The sequence below is a fragment of the Schistocerca gregaria genome, chromosome 2 (genome assembly GCF_023897955.1).
Source record: "Schistocerca gregaria isolate iqSchGreg1 chromosome 2, iqSchGreg1.2, whole genome shotgun sequence".
Lineage (NCBI taxonomy): Eukaryota > Metazoa > Arthropoda > Insecta > Orthoptera > Acrididae > Schistocerca > Schistocerca gregaria.
In genome coordinates, this window is record NC_064921.1 from 353,585,848 (window position 1) to 353,594,395 (window position 8,548).

The following is an 8,548-nucleotide window of genomic DNA, read 5'->3' on the forward strand; positions in this document are numbered from 1 at the left end:
ACACAGTAATAACATATCTATATGTTTGTGAAACTCTTCATATAATGTAGGTTTATGACAGCATACAATTTACAATTGAGTAATGGTGTGTACAATCTGAGCAACAGATTTACTTATTAGTTGCTAACTGCCTTTTTTAAAATTAATAATCAGAGCTTATTGCTATGTTTTGAACAAATATATAACTAAGTAGACACCAACATTAATGATGAATATATTTACTTGATTGTGTAATATGAGTGTAAATATTGATATATAGGTTATGCAAGTGTAGACAGGCTTAAAATGTTTTTGCATACTGAACCATAAGTCCCAACTTCTGGAACTCAACTTTCTATGTTAACTTATATTTATACAATAAGAATAAACATAAACTGTAAAGTAAAGTTATATAATTTGATTTTCTTTTCTCTTAGTAGAAAATATGACAGCAAAAATATAGATTATGTCACCAAACCACAAAAGTACAATGTAATGTGATGAACTCATTAGTTAAGATATTAACCTACTCCTATTACTCTTCTGTCTGTTCCAACATATAAAGAAACAGGCAAACCATGTGCTTATTGTTATGCATTCACTGCCAATATGTTGAAAGTCATCTTCAATAAACGATAATATACTTCATAATTTTGATGACATCTTCAATATGAAATTATTTTTCCAGTAATATTTATGAATGTCTGGAGAGGCTTGCAAGGTAAAGGAAACAATTATGTGTAAGCGTGAGTTTTTGAAGGAAGTGTTTATTATTTCATTGAGACTATAAAAATAATAATTCTCGGAGGACATATAATATTTTTAGTTTGAGGTGCTTGTCTTGCATGCACCTTGCATTGAAAACAGAAAATTTCCTTATATAATACATGTTGTTGTACCAGCTACCAATTACTGGGTATTTTAAGTATAGGTTTGGAACAGTGCATGACGAGGACTGTACTGATCATTTTTATTCTCATTAATAACAGCACAGCTCTGTAGTCTCAATACACTATCATCAGTTTTAATTTTTTTACTGTCTCAGGTCACATAAATGGTATCATAACTACTTTTGGCTTAACATCACATCATCAGATGATGTGTTTGACAGAAAGGAGAAAAACAATAAAATATTAAGAAACTGAATTACAAATTAAACTAATTTCTGTACACAACTGTACACACTTCAATACATTATATAGTGACTCATTAGCTGAAGAGGTCTGGAGAGGCACTCACTATAAACATACCTGCACTGTTGGAACTGAAGGATGGAGTTGGTTATGTAATAGTATAAAAATTTTCAGTTCCAAATATAAGTTAAAAAAAGTAATTTGTTACTAGTTTTCACTCTGAGAAGCCCTTTTCTTAAAAGGAATTTTGAATATATTGAATCTTACATTTGTGATTTAAGAGTTAGCAGCTTTATATGATTACACAATTAACTGTAGCCTTCAACTCAGACAATCAAGCATATATCTATTCACATTGCAAAAGTCTCCATGAGCCTCTCCAGTTGACAAGTTACTGTGTAATGTGCACAAAAGTTAGTTTGATTTGTAATTTAATTTTGTAGTATTTTAGTGTCCTCCTCCTTTCTGTCATTTTAAATAGATTGTCTGATAATGACTCAATAATAATTTGAAACTGGTTATGACACCAATTGCATGATCTAAGGGTGAAACAGGTAATTGAAAGAAAAAGAAAAAATTACAAGATGGTCACTATGTTTCCCTAAGGCAGTGTTTTTAGCCTGTGCATACTTTTTTTACATTATAAACAACTGGGTGTATGCACCACTACCACTATACCGCTAAACTGTTTGTAGAATTTGCGATGAGGAATGAGTACTTCCCAGAATGTTGGCCAGATGAAAGAATTTATAACAAGTGAGCATAATTTGTAAGCAAGTCACACAAGAAACCTTACTGTTGTCCAGTAATTTAACCATATTGTAAGTTCAGTAGCTGTACCTGTAATTCCCCAAAAAGTTATTTTGTAGCTAAACTTATTCATCTACTTAAAGCTGCTAAGTTTGCAGAAATTTTAGTGTTACGTACAAAAAGTTTAAATATTTCCCAAAGTATCTTTCTGAAAATGTATTCACAAATCAATAACTTTTCTACAAAAGCAAACTATATTATTTTAATAAGTGACACAAAGAGAAATATTGTATTACATCTTATTGCAATTAATATAGAGTAACTTATAGTCACTGCAGCATTTCCCTAAAATGTAATTTACTTAGAATATAAAACAGTGTGTGTGTGTGTGTGTGTGTGTGTGTGTGTGTGTGAGAGAGAGAGAGAGAGAGAGAGAGAGAGAGAGAGAGAGAGAGAGAGAGAGAGAGAAAGAGAGAGAGAGAGAGAGAGAGAGAGAGCGGAGGGGGGGGGGGGGGGCAGTGCTATAACTGCATTTAAATCGTAACTCTCCAAGAAGAGGAATTATTAAACTATTCAATTTTAGACTACTCAATTTCACATTTTATTAATTAAAGAATGTTGTTGGGGGAAAGACGAGAACTATGCCCAGAGAGTGGAATGTTCTGATTTAATGACATACATAAATTCCTACAATGTTTAGAACGACATTGTTATGTTACTTTTAAAATTGCTGTTGTCTTTAAGAAGCTCTTGATGTAAGTTTGGGTGCCTGTAATATTAAAAACAAAATCACTTTTGATTCTAGGTGGAAATAAGGACAGCAAGTAAATATTATATGACTAATATAATGTAATTGTGGTATGATGATTGTAAATTATTCATTATGGATCAAGTATGTTCTTTTGATAAGATACATATAAATTTTTGGAAGCAAGTATGTGAAGACAGACAAATACAAATAGTGCATAGTGCTGTACTTTATGTATGCTGGTGATTTGGAAAAATCACTAAATTTATACATTGGATCTTTTTAATCTGCTTTGAACAAAGTTTCAAAAACATTTTTTTTAAATACTAGTATCCAAACACTTTTTGTGCCCATCAAATTGATTAGTTACAAAAAGCCAGAATTATTTTCTTTAAAGTATCTGATAGAACTAAATTGAAATAATTAAAATCGGCAACTTAAAAAAATAAAACAGAAGTGGTAAATGAGTAACAGGGCACTTTGTACACCAGCAACATCTTCCCAATAGCCTAGAATAAAATTTAGGCTGCAGTGCATAGCTATTTTGTGATGCTTGTTACAATGCATAACTTCCCAAGTTGTTAACCAAACTTGTATTTTCCAGGAAAATCATTCAAGTATTACGAAACAATGGAAACACCAGGTTGGAGTAGAAACAGTATAAGGAAAAGATAGATTGCTACTCACCGTAAAGATAACAAAATGAATTGCAGAGTGAATTGCCGGAGATGGCAGTCATGTGTGCATGCTTGTGTGAATGAACGTATGTTGCCTTTTCTGAAAAGGGCTTTGGCTGATGTAACTGTCTTTTCATTGTGCTTGTCTTTAAGGTGAATAGCAATCTATATTTTACTTATGAATGGTGTAGGAAAAGACAGACCATCTCGGGTTGGAGATGATGGAGTTGGCAGTCATGTGTGCATGTGGTATGCTTGCTTGTGTGTTTGAATGCTGTATGTCTGTCTTTTATTGATGAAGGCCCTGGCCCTAAGCTTTATGTAAGTGTCTTTTAATAGTATCTATCTGTTTCTTGGCGTGTCTTCTTTACAGTAAGTAGCGATCTGTCTTTTCTTGCATAGTTGGTATTCCTACTGGAGTTTCCATTGGTGGATTACCTTTTCATCATATTACTATGTAATATGATAAGAAATAATTTTCACATGCATGCATTTGCAACTACAAAACACGCAGTTCTTAATCAACCACTTGCACCCGTAATTTCATAATAAACAAACAAACAATGACAATAAATGACAACACTGTGAATCATTGAAAGAACTATACTCAAATGATTCCTTGCCATGACTGAACTACACTTAGCTATTAAATTATCCATTATATTTAATTATTACACTATTATTAAAATAATAATGTTTAAATTTTTGTGATTAATTTCTTCCTGATCAAGAGCTCTATAATAACAGAGGTGTATTTTTTAACATGTATGAATGAATGAATGTGTCTCTTTGTCTAGAATAATTGTTGGCTGATTATTATGCAAATCCACATTTAAGATGATCCAAATGTTGTGATTAACCACTTCATTTTAAATGTGTCATTTGTTATTCTGTTGTAGTTACAGTTTCATAGAAAAGAAATTACAACATTTTACAATGTACAAATAGTTTACTTTTTTCATTATGTTACTGATATGGTACTTCTTTCTAGTTGTATGACGGCATAAAAAAAGTATAACTGGAGGTCTTATGAAATTTGAGGTGAATTCAGACTGTATACAATAAACTTTTACTTCTTAGTTCTAGGAATTAGCACCAAAAGCTGGGAAGAAATTATTCTTCACCAGTGGACAAGAAATAAATGTGACCTATACAATGTGATAGATGAAACTGGAGTGGGGAGGTTCAGGAGGTGTCCCCACATACTTCATACTTTGAAACCAAGTACAGCTTTTCATAAGCAACAAACAGCTATTTTGAAAAAGGGGGGGGGGGAGAGGGGGGGCAGGAGAGACAGCAGCCTTCAATAAACTTTATTAAGCAGCAAGATTTAGGATTTCTAAACAAGATCAGTGACCACTAAATGGACAATATCAGGTAGTAAAATTCACTAAATAAATTTAGGATACTATCTCATACACAGCTGCCACGAGGCCAACGAGTCTTTCTCGTTGGCCTCGCAGCTGCCATTAAGTATAAAGCTTCTTTTCATACTGTGAAACCAAGTCACATTTTCATATGTATTTCATTAGCAACAAATAACTATTTTTAAAGGGGAGGGGGAGGAACAGGCAAGAAAGCAGCCTTCAATAAACAGTTATAGCAAATAACCTTATTGCAGTGGGATTGGTCATGCTCGAATAACACAAAATCCACCAGAAAGTGAAAGAGGAAGAGGATAGGTAAGAGGCAAAGGCAGTTCACTTAGCTTGAGCAGGATGTGGCTGTCCTTCTGCTCCTTAAGATGACAAGAGACTGGGCCGCCTCAGCTAGTGTTGGATCAGTCAAAAAAAATTCCAAAACACACGAGAATGATCTCTAATAGAAACCACTTCTAGGAACAGACAGTGACTGCTTGTGAACCAGATGCTCCACCATCAGGGTTGACCGACCATTGGACCCCACATCAAAAGCCTCGAGCCGCTTGCACTTTCGAGAAAATACTAGATCCTCACAGACCTCACTGATCATGAAGCCTTCCCGCATCATGCTTTTATTGCCAGCGTGAGTGCCACTCACTGAGGCAAAGATGATCCTACAGAGAGGAAATTGATTTGAGTATTGAGCCCCCACAGCTCACAATAGACCACTTGATAACTGTTTAATATATTTGCACTTGCTTAAGAAAAGTGTGACATTAATTAATTAATTAATAATGTGCCATAGATATCATGAAGAAGGAGAATGGGCAACTGTGTGAAACAAATCGTGCCATAAATTAGCAAAAGACATGGAAAAATAATAGAAATTAGTTCTTGTACTGTATTGACATTAAAGTAATAGTGCTTAATGGTATTTGTGCTTATGGCACCTAAATTTAGCCAAGTAGATTAGAAGTCAATGAGCTAGCAATAGTAACCAGAGATTCATTACAGATGATGCAGTTATTTATAAAGAAATAAAAGTATTGAGTCAGATATTGATAAGGTTTCAAAGATGTGCAAAGATCTCATTTATTTATTCATCCAGAAATCTTGTTGTGTTATTACACATAGATGTAGCAACTAGCTGCCTTTAAATACTCAGAAAAGAAAAACTGTGCACTTCACAAAACAAAAATGTAGCACAATATCAATGAGTAAGAACTGGAATGATACAACTTGTACAAATATTTGGGAGTAACACATTGTGGGCTGTAAAATGAAATGATCACATTGTGTCAATCACAGGTAAATCATGTTGAAGACTTCCAAAGTTTAACCTGTATTAAGTAAGAAATCTAGGAATAGACTACAGCTTCATATGTGACTGGAATAGAAGAAACTCTAATATGTGATAAAATAGGATGTATTACAAGAGTTTGCAAAGTATGTCATTTTAAATGGTTGCTGTGTGTCACCGTCTGGTAGCTTGATTTTACTTGATTAACATGATATTTTCAAAGGCATACAGCTCACAGATACCGAGCATATTCTCATCAATAGCTACTCCTCAAGCATTAAACAATGGAAACTCTAGGTAGGAATTTCACTGCTGGAGCTGGCAGTCGTGTGTGTGTGTGTGTGTGTGTGTGTGTGTGTGTGTGTGTGTGTGTGTGTGTGTGAGGTATGCTTACTTGTGTGTGTTTCTCTCTTTTACTGGCAAAGGCTGTGGCTGAAGTTTTTATTTAAGTGCCTATCTGCAACTTTATGTGTATTCCTCAAGTGTGTTATGTTGCAACTATAAGATTAGAACAAGTACTGCTAAATTTACAATGTTTAGAAATCTGAGGCAAGATGGCTTGACAAAGGAAAATTCTGGAAAGTACAATTCATTGTCTTAATAGAGACTATCTTGAATGATAAATTTTCAACAGTGTTTATTCATCAACACAAACACCAAGTAAGTACTTGAAAGGGAAAGATCTGTACCATTGTAGCAGAAATTATAAATTAATCCAAACTGGTAATGTAAGAGGAGGATTTGAGGTATGCTAACTAGTGTACTTCTGAATGAGGTATTGGAAGAACCATATACAGAGTTGTCTTCCCTCAATCTATTTGTGAGCCTAAAAGCAAAAGAAATGATTAGTAGTAATGGTACAAGGTCCCTCCACCATGCCCCATACAGTGACTTGCGGAGAAACTACATAGATGTAGATGAAGATGATTAACATAGATTTTGATTGCTCAAAATCACAATTGTTAGCAATCTTACTGAAATATTTGGAAATCTGTAACATATCTAAAATTCAAACATTGATGAAATAGAATGTTCATTAAAATTGTGACCAATCTGTCCCTGCTCTCATATTATTTCACAATCAGTTACTGTAAATTAAAATTCATGAACCTTGTCTTTGTTTAAAAAATACTACTGGAAGACTGGCCTAATGACAGAAATTAAGAAAAAATATAAATCAGGAAACTGAGAGTTGTTGATCACTTATACAAAAAATGTATCAGGTAACCACCATGATGCTCACTAAAATCTCGAGGAAAAATTATAATAATGTAAAACTGTCCATTAATAAGAAACCTGGCAAAGTTCAATTCCTAACTGCAGGTGACTAATACATTTATCCACAGCACATTTCAGCATAGTGTGGACTGGACTATGGCTGTTTGTTTCATCTGAAGCCTATTATTTCCCATTACAAAATTGATTGGACATCTGCCACACCTACATGATATCCTCCTTACAGCATACCATACAACTATAGTTAGTGGAGCAATTCACGGTATTCAGGTACTCATTTCAGTATCTGTTGTGACAGCCAGAGAAAGACTAGCAGATTTATTAAGCTGTGGTGAAGTGTGTGCTGGAAGAGGAACCCTTTGTAGGCTGAGGAAACAAGTATTTTGAAGCATGCACACACAATTGTTTCTACTAGCACTCATTGCTTGGATTGCCTCATAGGCATTTTTTGTTCTTCCATATGAAATTCATCTTGTTAGCTCAACTTCTTGCATCATTCTTACTTGAAGGTAAGAGTACTTTCAAATATGAACAACTTTGACAAGTTCACTGTATGCTGCTTCCATTTCATGTCAACAACTAAATGTTAATATTTCAAGTGTCACTTTGGGTTACATAGACAAAGCATCCATAAAGTTCCAGTTTCAAAACACTGATCAGAATCATGTCAAATTTGAACAACATGTTATTGATGCAGGGAGAAACATCATGGAACAAAAAAAAAATTTAATGATAATTTTATGAACAGAAAGTGTCTTAACGTAAATGGGGTTAGCTACAGTGATAGATGAATCAAATTAGGACAGCTACAGTTTGAATTACACATTACACCATCAGAACTGTTCAATGTGCATGACGGCACAAGTTTGGCACATGACAGTACTGCTAATTAGGTAATCCCATACACCATGGCAAGACTGTACCATACCAGATGGGAAAAATCAGTTTTTGATTGTCCTAAGGCCAAAAATCACATAAAAATCAATATGATACCAGTTTTTAGTTCTCATGCGATAGGCACAAGACATGTTCAATATCCTGTCCATCTTTTCTGCCAAAAGTTGAAATCGAGAAATAGCATGTTTCCCAACAGATCGCAGTGTCAGAATACGTTGCACAATGCGTGTCTTCAGTTCAGCTATGCTCGTAACTGGAGCAATGAATGCAACATCTTTGAGATAACCCTACAGCCAGAAGTCACACAGACTAAGATCAGGTGAGCTGGTCAGCCAGGGTGATAATTGTAGTATCTCCGAAAAGCCTCTGCAGCAGCTGCAATACTGACTGTGCAATATGCGGAGGAGAGACATCTAGCATAAAAAAGATCCTACCCACACATCCATTATGTTGAAGTGTTGGAATGA